This window comes from Ambystoma mexicanum, chromosome 5q, assembly GCF_040938575.1.
Source record: "Ambystoma mexicanum isolate Mex_15411 chromosome 5q, UKY_AmexF1_1, whole genome shotgun sequence".
Lineage (NCBI taxonomy): Eukaryota > Metazoa > Chordata > Amphibia > Caudata > Ambystomatidae > Ambystoma > Ambystoma mexicanum.
The window spans coordinates 1,272,713,134-1,272,725,622 of NC_090933.1; the positions used below are offsets into that span (position 1 = coordinate 1,272,713,134).

Below are 12,489 nucleotides of genomic sequence, written 5' to 3' on the forward strand. Positions count from 1 at the left end.
TTCCCTCACCTAGTGAGTCCCCCAGCAGCCTTGCTGGACTTCTTGAGTTTATTTTTTTCCACCTTGTAAGAGTGAGAGCTTTTCCCCCACTCTTACCTGTGTTTTGCTATGTGTCTCCATCTGTTTTTGTGATTGTGGACTCTGAAGTACACCACTTCAGTAGCCCCCTTCTTTGTGTGTGTCACGCAGCACCTTCAGTGCCGTGGCAAGTGTTGTCTTTGAGACTTCCCTCGACTCCATTTCTGAGGCGAGTACTGTCCCCCAGAAAAGGGTAAAGTTACCATTAACTTTACTTAGTCAATCTACCACATATCCAGTACACCCCATCTTCCATGGAGCACTGGAAAGGGTTAACTCGTATCCCTTTTTATCTGTACCTCCAAGAGCATTCTTTCGCTCTTTTAACATTTAGACTTGGCTGGTGGCAGTGGTATCTACCCTACCTTTTCTACCGCGATTAGATTAGATAAACGTGGTACTGTTGTTGGCTATTATATTAGCCTCAAACGTAAACCCGCTTGACCAAATCATCTTTCTTTTGGCTCCGGTTGGGTTTATTCACCATTTCTTTTTGTTAAAGTCCTTCAAATATGGAAAACTACACCGAAGAGAGTCTGTTACTCTATACTGCTGAGGTTCTGAGAACCATGTGTAGGGATAAGAATATCTCTGGTAAAGGAAAGAAATCTGAACTGGTTGCAAAGTTAATGGGAAAAAGTCTGGAGAGTGGGTCAGAAGGGCCTACCATTCCAGCAAATGTGGATTTTGATATTTCTGATTCTGAGAGTGTTCATTGTGAAGAAGTAGATGGGTCCTTGCTAGGAAACCCTGCAACTCCCTTGCCTGACCAGAATGCACAAGCTGTGTCCACAGGGACCCCCACAGGTCCTACACTTACTCCTGAGTTTATTGCACTTGAGAAAATGAGACTTGAATTAGAAGTGAAACGTATTGATGCACAAACTGCCATGAAACATCAAGAGGTAGGGCTCAGAGAAATGGAGCTGAACCATGAACTAGAAATGAAGAAACTGTCTCTAGAAAATGCTTCTCTCCCAGAGTCCTCTAGGTCTTCAAGCCGTAAGAGACCCTGTATGCCAAAGGAAATGATTGGTATGTATGAGACTAAACTTGATCATGTGGATTGGTTAGCAATGTTTGAGTACAATCATGGGATTCAAGGTATCTCAGGGAATCAGTTGATTCCTTGGCTTTTCTCTAGGCTTCCCCCGTTGCAAGTGATGCTGTAATGGAGTTGGGGGAGGGGGATAAGCAGGATTATGAGTTTGTGAAACTAGCATTAATAGCTAGGTTTGGGAAGACCCCTTCCCAGTATCTTAAGAGGTTTAGAACCATCAAAAAGCATGATGGTACCCCTTGGGCTACCTGGGTGTGTGAATGTTTGAAAAACTTAGATGGTTGGGTTAAGGGTTACAAAGTGAACACTTATGAAGGTTTGAGGAATCTTGTAATGTTGGAGTCTATTTTTGATGTCTGCTCTCCTGAGCTTAGACAGCACTTGGGTGATTCAAAGGAGATAGATGCTAAGAAACTAAGGCTGCTGACTTGTGGGTTGCCAACAGGGCTACTCACATGGATTCTGGGGCTACTCAGAAGAAGGATGAGGGGAAGCAGCCAAGGAAAGACAACACAGAGAATTCCAATAATTCCAATCCAAAAGAGGGCCCCAAACATAACCAGGGTAAGCCACAAGGTAAACCGAATCAGGCTAGTGTACCACCTGGTTCCACACCAGTTGGAGGCCAGGGCAAACCCCCATTGCAGAGAGCATTTTGAAAATGCTTTGTTTGTGGGTTGCCTGGCCATGTGAAAGGAGATCCCAAGTGTAAGGGTAAACCTTCAGGGATCAACACTGTCTCCTTAGCCTTCTCCCAGCTGGACGAAGTACCTATCACAAGTGTAAACTTTCAGCTACTAGCTGATAAGCCCATTGGAGTCTCAGCTAGTGTTTCTTTATTGTCCTTGGGTCTTTGGGAACAACAGAACTTAGATGTCTATAACTCAATCCCAGATAATACTAAAGAGTATTATAAAGATAGTGTTCTTGTTAATGGTCAGGAGTCCCCTGCCATCGGAGACAATGGAGCCAGCATAACTGTGGTTGATGAATGGTTTTTCAAAGTGGTGGATATTGCTAAGGCACCCAAACACTTAACCAAGTTAGCTGGAGGCCCTCTGCAAATGGTTTCCAAGTTACCAGCTCTCATCCAGTGTAATGACATGACTGTCAGAATACCTGTAAGTGTGCAAAATAACGTACCTGGGAGGGTCCTGTTGGGTAATGACCTTAAAACTCTTGGAGTTGTGTCTAGCACCCCCAGCAGAAGGAAGCAGGAGCTCACAAGGTCTGCAAGGGAGAGAACCTCAAGAGGCTCTCCTGGGGACATGATAGAGGAAGCTATCACCCCAACTCCACAGGACTTACTTACTGCCATTGCAGGACAAGAAAAGACGAAGGGGAAACCTAAGCCTGCCAGCAAGAAATCAGCAAGCACTCCTGTACCCAGAAGGACATCTCCGAGACTGTCCAAAGTCACACCTGTGACTCCCACACCAGCTGAGGCTGAGTGTGAGGTTCAACCCTGTATGGTCAAACTAGATACTGAGGAATCAGATCTAGAAGAGGATTTTACCTTGGTAGGAGATCTTGACCCTGTTGACCATCCTGAGCTGCAGTCTTTACTGGCAGAAGGTGGACCCAACAGAAAAGATTTCAGTAAGGGACAAAGAGAGTGTCCCACCTTGGAAGGTCTTCGCCAACAGGCAGCTTCTCAGCTCAATGGGACTGAGCCTGGGAAGTATAGGTTGCACTGGGAAGATGGCCTCTTCTACAGTGAAGCAACTGAGTCGACCTCTGGAGACTACAGAAGACTTGTAGTACCTCTAGTGAACCGACTCCAGTTTCTGCAGTTAGCCCATGAGGTACCTTTGGCTGGTCACTTAAGTTTTAAGAAGACCAAAGAAAGGCTATCTCTGCACTTCTACTGGCCTAAGATGAGTACAGAAGTAGACAAGTTCTGCAGAAGCTGCACACTTGTCATACCTCTGGCAAGAGTGGATCCAAGAATGTGGCACCCTTAGTGCCTCTCCCAGTGGTGGGGATTCCTTTTGAGAGGGTTGGGATTGACATTGTTGGTCCTCTTAACCCTCCCACAACTTCAGGCAACAGGTTTATCCTGGTTGTAGTGGACCATGCCGCTAGGTTTCCTGAAGCTATGCCTATGAGGACTGTTACGGCTCCGGCTGTAGCTAAGGCCCTACTTGGTATTTTTACCAAAGTAGGTTTCCCTAAGGAGGTGATAGCTGACAGGGGATCAACTTTTATGTCCCACTACATGCAAACCATTTGGAAAACCTGTGGAGTTACCTACAAGTTCTCAACTGCCTACCACCCCAAACCAATGGGATGGTAGAGTGGTTTAACAGAACTATGAAGAGCGTGATAGGTGCTTTAGAAGAACCCCTTAGAAGAAAGTGGGACCTTCTACTGCCATGCCTTCTCTTTGCATATGGAGAAGCCCCTCAGGAGGGAGTAGGATTTAGTCCCATCGAACTTCTTTATGGCCACCCAGTCAGAGGTCCATTGGCCCTGATTAAGGAGGGGTTGATGAGTGCTCCTTCCCCCAAGCCAGTCAGAGTGACTGACTATGTAATAGGTCTCCGGAGGAGAATGTCACACATGATGGCAGAGGCAAGTGATAACTTGAAGGCTGGTCAAGCTCTGGTGAAACATTGGCTGGACCAGAAAGCTAACATGGTTGAGTTTACTCAAGACCAGCTTGTTCTTGTTATGGTCCCCACAAGGCAGAGGGCCTTGCAGTACAAATGGATAGGACCCTTCAAGGTTGTGGATAAACTTGGAGAGGTGAACTATCTGGTGGACTTAGGCAATCCTAAGGAGGCTCCCAGAGTCTTTCACACCAAAAGGTTTAAAGGCTTATGTCTCGAGACCTGACATAGGATTTTTGCTTCTAGCTTCAGCTCAGGAGGAGGAGGAGAGTGAACCTCTACCTGACCTCCTCAGAGGCTTACCTTTAGATGAGCAAGTGGAAGGATTTAATCTCTCTTCGAGTCTCACATCTGACCAGCAGGATGATGCAAGTTACTGTTAAATCAGTTTGCCTCTATGTTCTCACTTTCACCAGGCTTGCCCCTTGGGGACAGCATGACATACACACTGGTGACTGTATACCTGTCAGAAGCAGGGGGTACAGAATGTCAGACAATGTCAGATCCCACATAAAGAATGAGTTCAACAAGATGCTTGAACTCGGGGTAATAGAACCCTCTACTAGCCCATGGTCTAGCCCAGTTGTGCTTGTACCAAAGGCAGGATCCAAGGAGTTGAGATTCTGCGTGGACTATAGAGCTCTAAATGCAGTCACCACGACTGATGCCCATCCTTTGCTTAGGACAGATGAGCTGGTGGACAAACTTGGTGCAGCCAAGTACCTCAGCACATTTCACCTAATGTCAGGCTATTGGCAAATAACCCTCACAGACCATGCCAAGGAGAAAACTGCATTCTCCACCCAACTGGCCTCTACCAATTCAAGGTAATGCCTTTTGGATTAAAGAATGCACCTGCTACATTTCAGAGGATGGTCAATCAAGTTCTGAATGGGACGGAGGACTTCTGCATGGCATACTTGGATGGCATTGCAGTGTTCAGCCCTACATGGAAAGAACATGTTGAACACCTAGGTTATGTATTGCAGGCTCTTGAACATGCCCATCTGACCATAAAGGCAAGCAAATGTCAAATTGGTCAGAGTTCACTGGTCTACCTTGGACATGAGGTAGGAGGCGGTGAAATAGGGCCACTGCCTAGCAAAGTACAATCTGTACAAAACTGGGCCACTCCTACTACTCAAACCCAAGTGAGAGCCTTCCTAGGTCCCACTGTGTATTATAGGAACTTCATAGATAACTATGGGACCATAGCTTCTCCCTTGAATGTCCTCTCCTCTCCCAAATTTCCTAAAAATGTCAGGTGGAATGAGGAGTGCAATAAAGCCTTTGAAGGCCTAAAGAAAGCCCTTTGTCAAGCTCCAGTCCTAAGTGCTCCTGACTATCACCAAACCTTAATTGTACAAACTGATGCTTCTAATGTGGGTATAGGTGCAGTCCTTAGTCAACTGGATGAGAAAGGTAGGGAACACCCCATTTGTTTCATCAGCAGGAAGTTAAAGGATCCTGAGACAAGGTGGGCAACAATAGAAAGAGAATGTTTTGCTATTGTGTGGGCACTGAAGAGGTTTAGACCATACTTGTATGGATCTACCCTCACTTTTCAGACTGACCACCAACCCTTGAGATGGCTGATGTAAATGAAAGGGGAAAACCCAAAGTTACTCAGATGGTCAATCTGCCTACAAGGATTTGATTTTTCCATTGAGCACAGAGCAGGAAGTCACCACCAAAATGCTGATGGTCTCTCTAGGATGTTTGTAACCGACTAGAGGTATGAGGTCCATCCAGGAGTGGATTAAATCCTCCTGTCCCTTAGTCTGGGGGGGGCGAGTGTTAGGGAGAATTCTCATTTATGGCTAATTTCCCTCACCTAGTTAGTCCCCCAGCAGCTTTGCTGGACTTCTGGAGTTTATTTTTTTCCACCTGGTAAGAGTGAGAGCTTTTCCCCCACTCTTACCTGTGTTTTGCTATGTGTCTCCATCTGTTTTTGTGATTGTGGACTCTGAAGTACACCACTTCAGTAGCCACCTTCTTTGTGTGTGTCACACAGCACCTTCAGTGCCGGTGCACAGGGTTGTCTTTGAGACTTCCCTCGACTCCATTTCTGAGGCGACTACTGTCCCCCAGAAAAGGCTAATGTTACCATTAACTTTACTTAGTCAATCTACCACAGATCCAGTACACCCCATCTTCCATGGAGTACTGGAAAGGGTTAACTCGTATCCCTATTTATCTGTACCTCCTAGAGCATTGTTTCGCTCTTTTAACATTTAGACTTGGCTGGTGGCAGTGGTATCTACCTTAATTTGTCTACCGCTATTATACTAGATAAACGTGGTACTATTCTTGGCTATTATATTAGCCCCGAACATAAACCCACTTGACCAAATCGTCTTTCTTTTGGCTGCAGTTGGGTTTATTCGCCATTTCTTTTTGTTAAAGTCCTTCTTGTGTTTTACTTTGCGCGGCAAACTAGGTTTGTCTTCTTTGTTCACTGTCTTTTGGTGGGCTTCTGCTCAGAAGCCCTCCAACAGGCGCCTAGGTGTCTAGGTGGGCTGAATGTGAGGGAGGGATGTAGTCACCCCTGCACAGGGTATCCTAGGAAACCCAAGTCGCCCTTTGTCATGATTGGCCAGGGCAGTTGTCCGGGCTGGACAACCACCCGCTGGGTGATTGACAGCCAGTCTGCGTGAATGGGGTTTTTTCGCATTAAAAGGCAGGTCCCTTGGGCTAGAAGTCAGAGAGTCACCACTGGAACTACAAGGAACCGAAGGGAAGTGGAGAGAACGACGGCTGCTGCAACTACCCCGTCCCGATGAAGCCCTGCTGCAGTCCTGAGCTATCTGCCCTTCAACGACTCAGAGAAGATCCAGTCTGGAGTCTTCTTCCCTTGAGCTTGGTGGGGATAACCAGCTTATCTTCTACAGCCAGAGGATCCTCTTCCGTGGTCGAAATCGATGCACACTGCTGTAGTGGTCCGGATAGCCACCTGAAGAGCCTCTTCTGTTTTTAAGGAGCGCACCTTTTATTCTGTGTCGCTGCTGCCGGCCTCATCCGTGTGTGGTGCAGACCCCCTTCAGACGTCCTCCCTTCTTGATGAAGCTCCAGGAATCGTGGGTCTGTGGGAATCCAACAGGAACAACTGCCAGGGCACCAGCTGCACCATTGGAACAAGGTACTATGTTCTGTTGAGGAAACTGGGTGAATCCCTTTTTCTTCATTTCCAAGGCTTGACCTTGTCTTCCCTCCTTCTTGTAACTTTTGCTTCCGAACATTGACAATATCGTAGTACTTTTGGCTCTGTTGAATTGTGAACTCTTAGACCGTGTGATCTTCGGCAACTGGCCCCGGTGTCTTTCGACCCTGGTTCCGGTCCTTTGACTTTTGAACTCCTGTCTCTGAGTGTTTCTTGATTCTGCCTGCCTAACCAAAATATTGCCTGTGATTTTTGCCTCCAATTCCCTGTGGGTATCTCAGGTGCTAAGTGTGTTTTTGCCCCGGTAGCATTTCATGTCACGGAAACGCGCTTGTTTAGTAGACCGAACTGTCAAAAATTGATCGCATTCATATCCGCGGTAACGTGTTTATGTGCCTAACACTGGTTCATTCCAACACAGGGTACTTACCTTGAGACTTACTGTACAAAGTGAATTGGTTAGTTGTAGTATATTTTATGTATGGTTTTTGAATTAATAGAAGTGTCGATAACAAATGGTTTAAAAATAAATGTACTTATATTTTGCTACCTGAAACCTTGAGTCAGTGTTTGCTTGAGTCACAGTAATTGTGGTCCCTTTGTGTAATCTCTGCTACTGCTCATATACTCTTGAGATAAGTCTGGCTGCTCTGCTACTGTTACCACTATAACTTAGTAGTACAGGCTTGTACCAAAGGTAAAACTTGTATCACCACTTGTAGTCTTAATTGTGTGCAGTGCTCCCTAAGGGCACTGCACAGGATTCTGCCTAACACCAGGTAAGGGATGTCTTCACCGATTCTTGTGACTGGGGTTGTTGCCACACTAGTGTTATGCTTCTCAGAGTGTTCCAGGTGTAGGTTTCATGAACTCAAGCTGTTTATATTTGGGCACCCATGCACCTCCCCCTGAATGCAGGATTGTAAGTCTGTTACTATCATCCACCTATTCTTCTGTTCTGGCCAGTGTTGCATTTTTCTTTACATGGGGTCCAGGCTGTGGGTTTCCCACTTGAATTTTTCTACTGATTTCCTGTGTCCCACTTGCATTCTCTTCCCATAGGGTCCATTGTGTAGGCTTCCGACTTGAATGTCGCTACTGTTCTGCACTGTCCCACTTGCATTCTCTTCCCATAGGGTCCATTGTGTAGGCTTCCGACTTGAATGTCGCTACTGTTCTGCACTGCTGCACTTGCATTCTCTTCCCATAGGGTCCATTGTGTAGGCTTCCGACTTGAATGTCGCTACTGTTCTGCACTGCCGCACTTGCATTCTCTTCCCATAGGGTCCATTGTGTAGGCTTCCGACTTGAATGTCGCTACTGTTCTGCACTGCCGCACTTGCATTCTCTTCCCATAGGGTCCATTGTGTAGGCTTCCGACTTGAATGTCGCTACTGTTCTGCACTGCCGCACTTGCATTCTCTTCCCATAGGGTCCATTGTGTAGGCTTCCGACTTGAATGTCGCTACTGTTCTGCACTGCCGCACTTGCATTCTCTTCCCATAGGGTCCATTGTGTAGGCTTCCGACTTGAATGTCGCTACTGTTCTGCACTGCCGCACTTGCATTCTCTTCCCATAGGGTCCATTGTGTAGGCTTCCGACTTGAATGTCGCTACTGTTCTGCACTGCCGCACTTGCATTCTCTTCCCATAGGGTTCGGGGTGTGAGGTTCCTACTTGAACTTTGCTACTGTTTGCCACTGTCACACTTCGATTGTTTTTCCAATAGTGTCCAGCGCATGGATTTCCTGCATTTTCTTCTCACGGGGTCCAAGGTGTGGGTTTCCCTTTTGAATATTGCTACTGTTTTGCAGTGCCATGCCTGCACTTGGCCTCCCATACACATCTGCAACAAACACTGCTTGACCACTACGACCCAAAACACACATCCCCACCTCCAATAGAATAAAGCTGATTCCTATGCAAAATTTGGCCCAACGGTTCACATAATATAACTCTTTTGACTCCCCTGTCTAACTTGACATTTTGTCACAGCACTCACCGTTTCACCTGATAATTATGGGCTGCAGTTAAGGACCTAGTGTGGTGTGCTGGAGTAAGGAGTCAGACAAAGGGGTGGCATGTTTACACAATATTTATTTATTTATTTATTGGACACTTGTTGGGCGCTTATACAATTAGCAAAACTCTTTCAAAGCGCCCTTGGGGCAAACAGGTTGGGGACAGGGGAGGTAGACAATGAATTACAGCAAGGATAAATAATTAAATTAAAGTGCCAAAAAAATTGGGAAAAGGGAAGTGGAGACGGACCTACTATGCCTTGTGAGTGCTCAGCACGTGCAAGTGCAGAGGGGAATGAAAAAGGTCCTATCTTCCTCCATCTTTAAAGTGTTTTACTTACCTAAGTAAAGAGGAACGTGGGTGCTCGTCATCCGGGTGGTTGTCCATCTCAAAATGTTCGTCCTCTGTGCAAACTAACCTACTGTAGCCCTACCAGTAACAAAAGGCAGTAACATAAATGGCTCCAGGAGAATAACTCCCTTCTCCTGATGCAATGAGATCAGTCCTATGGCATATTTCTATTAGTCTCCAATAATAGTTCAAGTTCTGCACTTGTAGAGAATACCTGGGGGAATAACTACCTTCTCCTGGTTCCACAGTTAAACAACTGGTATCTTCTCCTGATCGACTTCGTCAGCCTCCAAGCTGCTCTTTAATAACCCTTTGCCTTAGTTTCTGGATCAACAATTCAGATAAAGTAACTTGGAGAATGACTCCTTCTCCTGGTCCAGTTGGTTCAACCGCTAGTTAACTTTGCATCATTTCCTACAACAGTTTCTGTCAATCTTTGCACTTCTTTCCAGGCTTCTTATGGGGCTGGTTTGAAAGTCAAACACTCCTTTGTATCCAACACACAGATATTCCTCTACTTTCTTTCCCCTCCTCTTGTCAGTGAAAACAAGGGGAACTGGTCCCATAGTGTCCTTGCTCTCTTCTAATACTCTTATAAAGGAGATTATTCTTGTGGCACACTCTAGACTGAATGGGCCTCATTACAAGTTCAGCGGTAGCATTCAGAATGTTGCCGGTGCATCCGACATGCTGTACTCACAGGTGCCACTCTGCCAGCCAGGTCCGACCTGGCAGGCAGAAAAGCACCCGCGAGCACAGCTTGTAGTTTGCCGGTCCGGGAACTACGGTACCGGCAAGCTTACCGGTACCGTAGTTCCCAGACCGGCAAACTTGTAATGAGACCCAATATCTCTTTTGATGATAGAGTGTTGAGGGAGAGTACTTCCCAGATAGTATTCTCTTTCAGCCTCTTTGACACAACTAAGATGCAGAAGATCACTAGTGATGTACTCTTCACACTTGACACTTCTATCCCAACTCTGGAGATGAGGGGCATGGCGCCCGCCCGGGGCTCTCTTTCCTTTCAATACTCTTGATACATTTGTTTTAATTTGACTTTTAGCATTGGGTTGTTATTTCAAAAATATTTGGGAATTGTCTGTTGAGGAGATGAATTAAAATTCACAAGTGATTTTATAAATAAACAATACATAAAATCATTTTGCAACTAGATCATTGTTGATAAAGTTATTTCCAATGAAATCTATGTAAAACGCTAAGAGGGTTTTTTCTTGTGTGTGGCTAGTTGTATCAGTGCACAGTACCACAGGCCTCTAGTAGATGGAGTCAGGCACCAGCCCTGGTGTAGCCATGTGCAGTCCCACCAGTGGCCACTAGATGCAGTCAGGAACCAGCTCTCTTAATGTCAGGGTGCAGTACCAAAGGTTGCTACTAGATGGGGTCAGGCACCAGATCTGTTAGTGTCCGGGGGCAATACCATAGGTCGCTCCTAGATAGAAACAATTAACAGCATTATTTGGATCAGTGTTCAGTACCACAGGTCGCTTCTAGATGGAATCAGGCACCAGCTCTTTTAGTATTAGGTTGCAATACCAGAGGTTGCTACAACGGGCCTGATTCATGGAATTGTCTGCACAGTAAATAGGGACATTGCGTGCCAAACGGCGTGCAAAATCCTGTTTGTCGATTAATGGAATCAATTGCATGGAACTTGTTCTTACTTTGCGGGGACTTCGCGCAGGCTCTACAAGTCTCTGCGTGCAGTGAATCGGAGAGCGCGGGCATGGTCTGCGCAGAAGCCAGAGTAGGGGGCAGAACATGCAAAATGGGGAACAAAATGGCGTTAAGAGGGACGGGCTGTCCACAAATGCACGGAACAAAGCATATTCATTGATCGGATCGCTAAAGCTCTCGCCGGGGAAAGGTCCATGCAAAGCCCTCAATCTATCCGGCACCCAAAGGCAGGCCTACTGACACTTGCACATAGGAATCACCTCTGTGCAATGAGATCGCATGTTGGATTTAAGGGTGAGTGCACACAGACGGGGTTAGGAACTAACTTAGGGGTCCACGTACGTAGTGTAACAGGGTGCATGAACGGTTTATGGGGTTTCGCATGCAGATTTTTCGCCAGAGTTATAGAAATTTAGACGCATGTTGTTGGGGTGCTTGCAATGGGTATGGGGGACTCTGCACAATTTCACTGAGGTGCAGACCTGGTTGTGCACTACCCCACGCACTGTTTAGAGGATGCATTTGTTCGTGCCCGAGGAGCATGGAAAGATAGCTGTATCTGGCTCTTTTTGCTTTGCTAGGGGGCGTGTTGGGGGCGTTCGGGCCGCAAATTGCATATACGTTCACTTTGCTTTGCGCAAACAACTCCATGAATACGTGAAGCACGCAGAAAAACTTCTGCATGCAACCTCGCACAGAGGTGTTTTCTGCACGCCACCTTTGCGGGATCTCTGCGTACTTTTCCATGTATCTGGCCCTAAATGTAGTCAGGCACCAGATGTTTGTATCAGTTGCAGTAACACAGGTCCCTTCTAGTTGGAATGAGGCAAAGCACTATTTGGATCACTGTGCAGTACCACAGGTCACTACTAGATGTCTTCAGGCGCCCTGGTTATATCCATGTGCAGCACCTAGGGGTCGCTACTAGATGCAGTCAGGCACCAGCTCTGTTAGTGTCAGGGTGCAGTACCAGAGGTCAGTACTAGACGGAGTCAGACATCAGCTCTGAAAGTATCAGTTGCAGTGCCACTGGTGGCTACAAGATGGAGTCAGGGACCAGCTCTGTTAATGGCAGTCAGCGGTACCACAGATTGATCCTAGAAGGAATCTGGCACCAGTTCTGTTTGTATCAGGTGAAGTACAAGAAGTCTCTTCTATATGGAGTCAGGCACGAGCCCTATTTGGAACAGTGCAGTACCACAGGTCGCTATTAAGGGGCCGATTCATGGAATAATTGTGCGCCGAAATCAGTGGCGTAAGCGTGAACAATCCAGCGCACGCAGGCGAATCGCAAGCAAGCGATTCATGGAAGTCTGTGCGCTTGTTGTTCCTGGGAGCTGCGCCTAATCCGCGTCTACCTTACACGTCACTGTGACATCCCAAACGCTGTGCGTGATGCGCACAGTGAAAGCGCACAACGTGTAGCGCACACACCAAAAAAGGAGCGGAATCCGCGAAATGGGGAACAACATGTGAAAATGAGGGCATAACTGGGGAACTACTGCTGGGAA

General features: G+C 46.6%; 1 protein-coding gene across 2 annotated transcripts in view; it reads left to right on the forward strand.

The window, feature by feature from the left end:
- Window positions 1–12,489, forward strand: part of LOC138498021 (latent-transforming growth factor beta-binding protein 4-like) — a 743,452-nt gene that overhangs the window by 506,381 nt on the left and 224,582 nt on the right. The gene's annotated exons all lie outside the window — the stretch shown is intronic.